At 42.1% G+C, this 11,836-nt stretch overlaps 1 long non-coding RNA gene across 1 annotated transcript; it reads right to left on the reverse strand.

The window, feature by feature from the left end:
• Nucleotides 1–6,055: 6,055 nt before the first annotated feature.
• Nucleotides 6,056–11,485, reverse strand: LOC142068722 (uncharacterized). Its single transcript, XR_012664625.1, has 2 exons — nucleotides 11,082–11,485; nucleotides 6,056–6,584 (listed from the first exon to the last, which is right to left on the reverse strand). It is a non-coding gene; the product is annotated as an uncharacterized LOC142068722 (long non-coding RNA).
• Nucleotides 11,486–11,836: the final 351 nt, after the last annotated feature.

The raw sequence follows: 11,836 nt of genomic DNA on the forward strand, positions 1-11,836 counted from the left end.
TTGATGATTACCTGTTCTATTCATTCCCTCTGGGGCACCTGGCATTGGCCACTGTCGGAAGACAGGATACTGGGTTAGATGGACCTTTGGTCTGACCCGGTAGGGCCGTTCTTATGACTTATTAGATAAATAGACCTTCCTCTCCTCCTTTTCACAAGACTAGTAAAGGACAGAGTAAGGGATAGAACTCCACAAAGAGTCTCTTAGCCCATGGCCAAAGTGTCTGAGATCCATGCCTTGACCTACTCACGAAAGCACCTCATTCTTTTTAAATTAGCCCTGGAATGATGACCTCCCAAAGAGGATACATCTGAGAAACACTGTCTTGCTCATATTGCAATGCTATTCTTGGCAGTAGTGCCTTCTAGAGAGTATCTGTGCAAATTATATAAAATTGCAGTTCGCATCTGTTCCCAGCTTCTAATATCCATGGATCTTGGATAATCTAATGCCCATCCATCTCTGTTTGTAGTGTACTGGTTAGTGCAAACTTCCCTCTTTGCCTCTGAAACATGGTGCAACTTGAATTAGTTTTGGGTGGCTTCAGCATTAATCACATTGGTAATGAATCGGTTTCAAATGTTACATTAGAAGGCCTATGATTTCAGTGATGTTATGGATGGCACTATGCTCTTGATGAACAGAGCCTGCAGAAATGTTTAGCAACAACAAACTGAGGCCAGCATGCCTTTCTCCATAACAATTGTTGGAGCAGTACATTAACAATAGCGTTGCAATGATATTAGGCATGCTTTGCATCACTGAACGTTATACTAATGCTTGAACAGCTAACAACTCTGGTAAGACAAGAATGCAACTGAAAACCTGTGCACCACTGCCACAGAGATCCTATGGTGTTTACACATCCATTTCATTGTGTTATCATTTGTGTACACTAGTATATTACTATAGAGGGACTGTTGTATTAGGAAAGGCTACCATCAATGGTGGGAGTTTGGTTTTGTCATGGTAATACAATGCCAATACACTGCAGACACAAAAGTAAGTTCTGCATGGCTTGGCAAAGAGATTTTCACATAGCTGCAGGCTGAATCTATCAGTTTCTCAATGTTCGTAAACAGGAATGAGTCAACGATAATTTTTAGGAAGGCTGGGTTTCTCGTACTATAAAGCATTTCACAAGACATGCAATGTGCATACCATCATCAGACTGTCTGTATAGCTTGTAGACTCTTAAAATCATGCAGCAGGAAAGGGGACTCTCTCAATCCACTGTATTTGTTGTTTAGCATGACCAGAATAACCTGCTAGTGCTAACATGATCTTCAACACTAGTACACAATCATCTATTATCCTACATAAAGTTGCAGGATGTCAAAATTATCCAATTGTTAGGAGCAAACAAAACAGCTCCCATGTTGCCTGTGTACATCATTTTGCTAAATTTGTTTTTAGTGACATCGTTCTGGGGCTCTACCTCCCCAATCCTACTAAAATTCAGCCTTTGCATGAAATCTCATACGCTGCTCCTTCTGTTGACCAAAGCTGGTGGTTCATCTTTACTTTCTTTACATTTTCTTTTCCGTGGGAAGTGAAAAGTAAAGAGAGAGAGTGACAGATAAGAAAGGTTTGGAACATGATGGTTTGGGTGGGCATTTTCTCTATACTGTCTATTAACACTATGGGGCAGGTCCTCAGCTGGTTTTAAGTTGTTTTAGTTGAGAATCTGATGCTATCTTTTCAAACCTGCCCTAAGGAAGTAACATGAGGCGTGGGCCTTTACAAATCCTTCCCGTTACCCTAAAAGTCATTCTCTACAACATATGATCCTTTTAGCCCTCTCTAGCATGAATAGCAGCAGTTTTGTCCCAGATGACAAGAATGGCAAGGTCATATCTGGCATATCAGGGGGACAAAAAAAGTAGATAAGCCAAATTTTTAAACACAAAGGACTTAACAGGGCATCCAAATTCTGCATTCTAAAAAAGAATTGATTAGCTGTAAATCCAGCCCCATTGACTTTAACTGCTTTAAGAAAAAAGGAAAATATTTGTAAAGGATATGTTTCATGCAAACTCATTTTTGTCATCTCTCTCTGCACATAATAATACCTAATAAAATCACCATGGTCAATGGGATGATAATATTTTCTGATAGGGGTATTGCAACCTTTTCATTTCTTAGTACCCTGTCTCTCTGCTGCTCCTGGTGGTGGTGGTATAGAACTGTAGACTGAGTTACTGTGTTAGCATTCATCTAGCCTGGGGAAAGAATCTGATGATGGCACGGACCTTCAGCTCCTAAACGTGCAGATAATAAAGTTAAAAGGAGAAACACAAAAGTGAGAGGGGAAGTAAATGAAAATAAGCCCTGTGTGGTCTAGGGAACAGTGCACCTCCTCTTTCTGTATTTCTCAATGGAACAAGTCTGTTGTAAAGGGTACAAACCTGAAGGGCTCCTGAAGCTTTTCAGCTCACTGATGGATTCTCTGAAACCCTCAGCATCGTCCTCCTTTTTAGCCAGCGGAGTCGATAAAATCAGATCAAGGCTTAGCATTTCTAAACAAAGGGGAGTGGTAAATGGGCTTTTAAACACTGGAACCTGTCCAGCTCATTGGGAGGCAGGGAAGGGGAGGAGAAGGGAGGGTCACGAGGAGACAGTACGAGATGCCAAACTTTGAGCGGAGTGGCACTTGTGAGCAAAGTTGTTGGAAAGTCATTTAGTTGGCCTTGGCATAGCCTCCCTTGCTTGTGCTGTGCGGGGAGGGGATGCGTGTGGAACAGATTGCCAGACGCCTGTGCCCATGAAGGGTGGGGAAAGAAGGCTGCCCTGGAAAGATGCCAATGTTCCCTAGGCTTTATGCCATGAGGATTTTTTTTTCTCCTTTCCCCCTCCCACAAACACGCACTAGCAGGCTGTCAGGAAGAGCATGCTGAAAAGGATCTGACAGTTTGAACAACACTCGATGACTTAGTTTGTTTTCCCTGACTTCATGCCAGCAAGCAGGTCTATGGATGAGAGGCTTTATTAGGCTTTTAAAGCCACTGACATTGGTCTTTCTTTGACCTGAGGTACTTGAGAAGAAATGAAAACAACGTGTAACTTTCATGAAGTTGAAAGAACACCCAAATAGAAGAATATGGTTTACAAGAGATACAAAGTATCCCAAAATGCTTCCCAGGGTGAAGTGGAATAGAAAGGGGGAGTGAGGGGGGACCTCTTTCTGGGCAAAGGAAGAATGCTTTCAGTCTGGGATCTCAATGAGGAGGCAAGCTGATCCAGCTAATTAGGATATGACAAGATGATCACGTCCTAAGTATGGAGTCATAACTAGTCATCGATTATCTAGGCACCTAACATTGCTGCCAGTGGGAAAAATACTGGAAATTAATACTTCCCACCAGGAGCCTGTAAACAGCCAGTCAGTTGCTAGTTCCATGTCACTACTGATGGAGAACAGATTCAGTTTCTTCTCTTCCAATATACTGCATATACCTGTCACAAGAGCTCTGAAAGCTATGGTATAAAACATGTAATAGGAAAGGACCGTTATAAAGCCACTGGAGGTGAGAGCACCTCAAAAAAAGTCAGATTTGGTTCTGTATATTCTCCAAACTATCCAGGCCTCTTGAATCCTCAGATGTGAACTTTCTGTGTGAACCATGCCTTTATTGTGCACAGAAGTTTGGATCAGAGATATTGGCAGGAAACAAAGATTTAGCCCTTGCTTCTGAAAAATCTTTTTGGAGGTTGAGGGGAGAAGGAGCCATGGAAGCTAGAGGAGATAGAAGAAAAAGATGTGAACCCCCTTGAGTGAAAAAATGGTTTGAAATAGGCATTGTCTACACACGTTACACTGATTTAACTAAATCAATTTTGAAACTCATCTAGGGTATGTCTACACTTAGAGCTGAAGGTGTAAATTCCAGCTGATCAAGCTAACATGCTAAAAATAGAGGTTAGTTATGGCAGTGTGAGTGGTAGTGGGGGCTAGCTACCCCAAGTACATAACTAGTCTCTCGGACAGGTTAGTAGTTGGGGCAGTTAGCCTCTCCCATTGTTTATGTCGCCATGGCTACCTACTATTTTTATGCACTAGCTCAATCCAAGCTAGTGTGGATTATCTCCTCAAGCTGCAATTTACACCTCCAGTTTGAAATGTAGACTTCCCTTAGTTAAATTGGTACAACTGTGTTGTACAGAAACTCTTTAAAAAGTTTGAGTGCCTTATATCAATATGGCTTACGGAATTGACTTAAGCTAATATTTATATTTCTGTAGTTTCTATGGTCCTCAATCAGGCTGGCACCCGTTGTGTTCTAGAAATATATAGAAAATGGGCTAGTAAATAAGCAACATTGATATAAAGCACTCTTAAACTGATTTAAGAACATCTACATGAGGGGGTTGCACCAGTTTCTAAACCAACTTAGTTAAATCAGTGCAACCTCTGAATTTAGATGAGGTCTCAGTTGATCAGGATTTAAGACTCTTGGATGTTGAAAGTGGGTTTCATTATGCTGGAAGGAGTCTTCATTGGGAGAAAGAATAAAGAAGAGTTCATTTTATTTGTTTTTTTCCCCCCCAGCCAAAAAGAAGGGAAATTATAATCATTCAAGCTTATGGGACTGAAGGAATTTTTAATTATGAATAGAGAGAAGATGCCTTAACAAACAGTTTGGTTTCTGACCTATTGATCTTTGTGGAAAATGGTGGAAAATGAAATGAATCTATTTAGGTCCAAGCAGACTAGCTGAACAGTTTGCATTATTACTAGACATGGATGATGAATGGTGGTGGAAACTCACTGAGAGCCAGATCCAAAAAAACCCTTTGAAGTCAATGGGATTCTCTTCATTGACTTTGATGGGCTTTGGATCAGACCATGACTACCTAGTGAACACAGAAGGAACAAAGATGTGGTTATAAGAGTAGGGCTAGCTAATATTTTCTGCCACCTGGAGACCTCACAATGTTGTGACCCAAAGGAATTCCAGTGGTGGCCCAAAACAATTTGAGCATTGGCCCAATCCTGCTCCCACTGGAATCAGTGACACAACGCATACTCCTGTAGAGAAGGAGGCCTCCAGTTTTTAATATTCTCACTATTCATTGTAGTATCTTTGCTTATAGGATTGTGCTGTGTTCATTTGTGCAAATTAGTTTTGGAAGGTTAATGTTAAAAAATGAAGGGCATTGCAGTGGTGTTCTGGAGGGGTCTAGCTCTTTTCCTTCTAATAATATCTTCTGTTGTGCTAAATAATACTTCAGAAGGTTCACATATTGATTAGCAACATGGATATTCAAAGTCTACCCAGTGAGCTCAGGCCAGCATGACATCTTTGTTTCCTAGTACTCAGATGGACTGCTTGCCAGGTCTTTAAATGGTTCATCTAGCTAGCCATGCTTCACTGGAGGGACTGATTGCTTCTACACTAGTCCATGAACTTAATGAGCAATGTATGAAAAATCTCTCCAAAGGTTTGATGTTTTGCTGTGAACTTCTGTTGCTGTGAATCAGGGAGAGGGTTGACTTGGAAATAGGACTCACTACTACTGTGTCTTTTGCTTAGGCTCTTAAGTTATTCCAGTTGTGAGATTTTTTTCTTCTTCTTGTCTTTATGTAGGACTGACCATTCTGAATGGTCATGTTATTGCATGTGTCTGATGAGCCATATGGAAGCTGTGAGGCTTCTGGAGTGTTTTGGGAATGTAATGTCTGAAATTGATTAGCTCAGCATTCTTATTACTGCATTACATTCACAGCCATATCCACTTGTTCCCTGTAATTTATTTACATTTTTTATAAGAAGCCTTGGTGATGACATGAGAGATTCCACCCCCACCCCGAATGCCCACACACACCCACTTGAAATAAGACAACTGAAGACCAAAAACACACGATGAAGGGGAAAGGCTTTTGGCAGTGCTATTTGGGATTCACCTTGACTAAGTGATGGGCAATGTTTTGTAAAAGGTGCTTTGTTCTCAAGTTGCCTTGTACAGTGCATAGCACTAGATAACTCGAAGTTTCTGACTTGGAAGTTTCAGCTCTCGTGGCAACGTCAAACAGACAAAGACAAGTTATACGGGCTCCATGAAACGCCCCTGAAGTAGGGCTAGCATTACCATCTACATTTTATTTTGCTTCCAGAAGAAGCTACAAAATATACAGAAAGTAGAATTTTACCTCCTGGCAACATCCTGGATTCTTTTTCTCTGAGGCATCTGTAGCTACTGTTTCCACACACCTTCCATAGACTTGGCTTTCCTGTCCTGCTTCCAAAAAACCTACTGTCAGTTGTTTAACAGTTTTGCTAGCAAATCGGGCAGTGGGAAGTTTTGCTTGCTGTCTCTCTTTGTTCTCCTGTGTTCGAAGAGTCTGTTATTTTCCTGCACCTGCAGAGCCTGTTAATATCCTCAGTTTGTTCAGTTCCTTGACTACATTGCAAACACACAGTGACTGAAATGCTGTCGGGTGCATCTTCCTTCCTCTTTTTTAAAATTATCCCTATCGTACTCTTCAGTCTTGATGGCCATCCCATAAGCAATGAAGGCTAAACAATGGAGGAACCACTGAATTGAATCAAATTCTGAACTGGTCTCACTATGAAGAGGTTAACCTAAAAAAAAAAAAAAAAGAGACCAACTCAGAGTATTCATTAGGGGCATGTTGTTGGCCACAGTAGTTGGTATCTAAAAACCACAAGAATTTAGGAAATGGCAGCAGCAAAGGCTGGTGATACCTGAAAGCAAAAGTGCTAAATTAAACAAATAAAGGCGCATTCAGACCCATTTTACTGCAGCAGGTAATCACACCACTCAAAAAAGGGGAGACAAAGCTTTACCCAAAGGAACTTCCATTGAATTATGGGATGGAATAGGACTAGAATACCACCTGGTTCTGTTTGTCTAGTTGGTTCAGACAGTGGGAGATTGTTAAAGAGCTGAACCCCGGAATGATTTCCTCGTAATGCACTTCTACATCAAAATGTTATACATTATTTTAAATAGATTGAATAAAATAGATTATGCCCCCTTAAATCAATACACAAAGGGGTCTATGAGTGAGATAGCGGAGGCTGGGTAAGGCTTGTCAGGATCCAAATTGTCCTCCTCCTGGTTCCATTGAAATCACAGACTGGGGCAGTATTATCTTCTCTGTGGAGCTCCCACAAGGTCCAGGCCAATAGTGCTTCTCCAATGGAGCTGTTGAGGTATGCCAGGGGCTAAAGGCAGTGTAGAGGCACAAAGCGTCCACAGAGGTGGTCCCGGCCTTCCAGGGATCCATAGGGAACAGCAGAGTTAGAGGACCAGCTCTATGCTCATATCTGGTTTTGCTGTTCTAATGGAACAATGAGATTTCCTCCCTCAGAGACCTCTCTTTTGATGGGATGGGATGATCTGGGCCCTTACCTTTTATGCCTTGTTCCAGCAATTCAGTCTATGCTCACCCTGATGCCACAAATCAAGGGAACTTTGTTACATCTTAAAAAAATACCACAATGAAGCCGTCATCTATGACTAAGGCCTTTGGATGCTACCATGATACAAATAATGAAAAAGAATAATAAGGCACTTGTCACCTTTAATAAAAACTTGAAACGTTGTCCTTGACACTTACTATTCCATGGTCACAAATTCATGCTTCATTGGGATCCTGATAGTATTATGTATCACATCTGTGTAAATCCCCAGAATATTAAACATTTTAACAAGGAATCGCAAATAACAGGAATGGACAGTACAGCTATTGGGCTGACTTCTCTACATCAAAGCAAACCACATGTAACCCATGACTAGCACCTCTCTTTTCACTTACATTTTCTACCTTCTTCCATGAAACATGCCTCCTTGGAAGATACAGGGGAATTGTTCAGTACCTGAGTGAGTCAGGATGAAAGAATGGCCATGGAGGGGAGCTTTGTTTCATGAGTTATGCCTCTATGTAGTGTGGCAAATTGTCGGCACTACTATGATGGGTCTTGCACTTTCTCTTCTTGGGTGGGGGTTCAGGGCACCATTTATTGCCCCTGAACTGGGGTATTAACTGCCCCACTAGTGTCCTAGAGGAGGGGAGTGGAGAGGGAGGGACCCGGGCCCACCCTCTACTCCGGGTCCCAGCCCAGGGGCCCTAGGGATAGCAGTAAACCACTAGAACTAACGGTTCCTTCCCCTGGGCTACTTCCCTCTCCTGCCCTTCAGCTTGTGGGGCTTCCTGCCCTCCCTCTGCACAAACCAGGTGTCCCTTTACCTAGGGTCTTGGTCTTCTTAGCCCACCACAGCACTTCTCCAAACTCTCCTCTGCTTCTCTCCAAACTGCTCTCTGCTCCAATGCCAATCTACTCTGCTTCAACTCCTCCTCTTGTCTGTCTGATTGAAGCTGGGTTTTTTTTTAATCATGTAACTGGCTTCAGGTGCTTTAATTAATTTATAGCAAACTTTCTTCCCTCTACAGGGAATAAGGCTCCTTCTAACACTCTCCTGCTGCCCTCTGGCCATGCTGTATCACAGCAGATATAATGCTTGAGAGCTATATAAGCTATAAACTCCACTCAGCATCTTGATCTGTAATTGTACATCTGTCATCAATGTTACATTTTCAACCTGGGTTGGATTTCAAATGAATGTCTTAATTTTTTTCTCCTATGAGAGAACTGGGTAATTGGCAGAGTTGTGGAAAAGGATGATCCAAAAATGCATCATTTCATTCTGAGCCATTTTACAACCCAGAAATGTTTGGGTGCAGGTCATTTGCAAATCAAAAGCATGAGAAATGCCAAGTGTTGCATGGCCATCACCCAAGAAATATTTTGAAATTTAAATATGAAAATAGGAAATTGCAAAATATTCATGTTTTCTTTCAATTTTCCTTGGAAATTTTTGAGTGAAAATTGGTGCATTTTTCACTCCAGTAATGCCTCATTTCTTTAGCAAGACCCACATAGCTGGATGAGGTTTGGTGGGGGAAAAGGTGAAAAAATCAGATTTTTTTAGGTTTGTTGAAAACTTTGTTCTTGTTTAATAAGAGGGAATATTTGAGTTAAAACAGGTTAAATAAATACAGTAAATTGTCTCTGGGCCTGATTCTCCTCTCACATTGGTGTAAATCAGGACTAGCACCATTAAAAACAAAGGCGTTCTGCTGCTGCAAAGCCAGTTAAGTTAGAGGACAATCAAGATCCTTATGCAATAGTTCTACCCACTACAAACATAACTCAGCCCAAGAACATTTATACTTCAGCTAGGTTTACAGGCCGAGCTAGAGGCGTGATTCCCCTGTTTGCACACGCACACTCACACCGGCTCTCGTCAAGCTAGTGCGACTGTACAGAACACTGTAGCCACAGCAGCAGAGGTAGAAGCAGCGGTGGAGGCATGGCTTAGTCTGAAACCCGGGGGTATGTAGTTCACATGGGTTAGCCGTGCCTTCACCGCTCCTACTCATGCAGCCACAGCAACGCTGTGATTTGTACTCTCACTAGCTTCATGACAGCTAGCGTGCGTGTACGCACACTCACAGAGGAATCCCATCCTTAGCTCGTAGTGTCGATGTAGCCTTCATCTGGCAGTTCTACTGAGCCCCTAACGCATTGACTGGAAGAAACATCCCCCGTCTGCTAAAGACTCCAGGACTAGTGCTCCACTTTTAAAAAAAAAAACAAAAACCTTTGTGCTGTCATTAACCAACTGGCTGTAAAATGCTACCCTTAAGATGTGGTAGTGGCTTGCACTTTGCACAGTTGTGACAACACCAGGTGCAATACAGGTCCATCATGTCCCCTATGTTGTAAGCACAGATTTTAAAGTCTCTTCTTTAAAAGTTCAATGAGGATGACGAGTGACTTGGAAAGTCGCAATCTGCCTGCCAGTTTACCCGAGGCAGAGGGCGGTCTGGGGGACATGGACCCTGTAGCAGCTCCCTGCCTGGCATGGTGTGTCTCTCACCCAGTGTGCCAGCACACTGGAGAGTGGAGCCTGGACTCCACCCACTCGCTCAGGAGAGGGAACAGCAGCTCTGTGGAAACTCCATACCATCGTTGCAAGGCTGGTAGCTGGTGCAAGGAAGTAGGGGGGTAGGTGCACAGGACAGGCCATAATCTGGCCCGACATAAGATTTGTGAACTTTGTGCACTGATCTGTATTTCTTATGTAAATCAAAGCCCAGGAGAGAATGCGAATCCATTCTATGTCACCTGGTACAGAGGCCTTGGTTTGTTTTATTTTTAAGCAACAGCTTAATTTTCAGGAAGAGCCATGTGTGTTTCATTTCCCCATCTGTGGCATCCTTTCTAGAAATCCTAGAAATGTAGGGCTGGAGGGGACCTCAAGAGGTCATCTAGTCTATCTCCCTCCAGGATAATCCTCCAGGATTACATTATAAAATCACATGATGAAACAAAACATCCAGTGTATTTATTATAACCAAATACCCCCAAGTTTTAAACCTGTATTGGAAAATCTGGCCCAGTGCCACAGTTTCCTGATCTGCAAAATGGGGATGATAATAATATTTATCCAACTTGTAAAGTGCTGTGATATGCTCAGGTGAGAAGGTCTAAGGAGGAGACGTCATGCTTAATACTTCGTCCTGCCATGAGTGCAGGCGACTGGACTAGATGACCTCTCGAGGTCTCTTCAGGTCCTATGATTCTATGCCTTCACTGGCTGGTAACCCAGAATCTCTCTAAGGGCAACATAAAGTAGAAAAAAAATAAAAATGGAAAATGTTTTTTTCAAAAATTAGATCACATAAATGGTCTGAGACAGTAAAATGGAGATTTCATTTCTTGGTGTCTCATGAACACTTATTTTCTTGTCATACCACCAAAAGGACTTTTTAAAAAAAATAAGCAGGTTTATAAAGAAACAGATTTGTTCTTGCAATAGTTCCTTTTGAATTATGTTCTCCTGCCCCTGCCACCCCTTAAAAGAAAAAAAGTACATGCACATCCCCTCTCTGTGCTCTCTTAATTTCTTTTTTTAATTTAAATTTCCCTTATGAGAAATCAGATATATGCCCCTGGTTTATTTCTGAATAACATTTCTTTTAGTCCCTGTAAAGTTGTCCTTTTTTTTTTTTTCAAATGTATGTGCTGATCTTCTGTGTTCTTTAATACCTTTCAGGAGATTTCCATTCTCTGCATCAAGTCTTCCTAAATTGTCTCTTTAATCCCCAGGTTCTTAGTTCTTGGCAATGAAGTGCTGCGATCGGAAGGTGGAGTTTTCTTCTCATTAGCTGCTTTTAACATTCACCTCCTTTGTTTGTGTATCTTCTTTAGATCCCTTCCCTTTGTGGGCATGGCTTTGCTGTTGCGAAGTGTTAATGAGCCTCTGGCAGGGATGACATCTGGGACAGAGGACATTAGGTTTTGAAAACGTACTTCTCGTGTTATGAGGCCTGTTACCTCATTTGAGCAGCAATTGAAGCCTTTAAAGAGCAAAGACAAAGGAAACACTAGCTTAGGGCTGCTACTTTTTGTCATGACGGAAGTCCAAGGAAGGGAAACAGGGAGGGGGAAGGAGGAGATATGAAACAACATTTGTAAGGGGGAGGAGAAAGAGAGGGATATGGTGAATTGATTTAAAAATACTGAGAGTCACTTAAATACCTGGCATAGGAATAAACTGATATAGAATACATCTGTGGCACACCCATCTGTTCAGATCCTTTATATCCGATTCCATAGTCATGGCTATTGGAGGGAGGAATAAAACTGTTAAAGCCGTGCAATCATAGGCACGTAGGCTGCATCTTACCGAACAGATTAAACTAGTGATTTACAGCCTCTGGGCTGCAAATAGATGTCAGGGGGTCACGACCATCATGTCCTTCCTGTGTTGCCAAAGGAAAGGGTGGTAGATCCCGGCTAGA

The sequence above is a fragment of the Caretta caretta genome, chromosome 13 (assembly GCF_965140235.1).
Source record: "Caretta caretta isolate rCarCar2 chromosome 13, rCarCar1.hap1, whole genome shotgun sequence".
NCBI classification, from domain to species: domain Eukaryota; kingdom Metazoa; phylum Chordata; order Testudines; family Cheloniidae; genus Caretta; species Caretta caretta.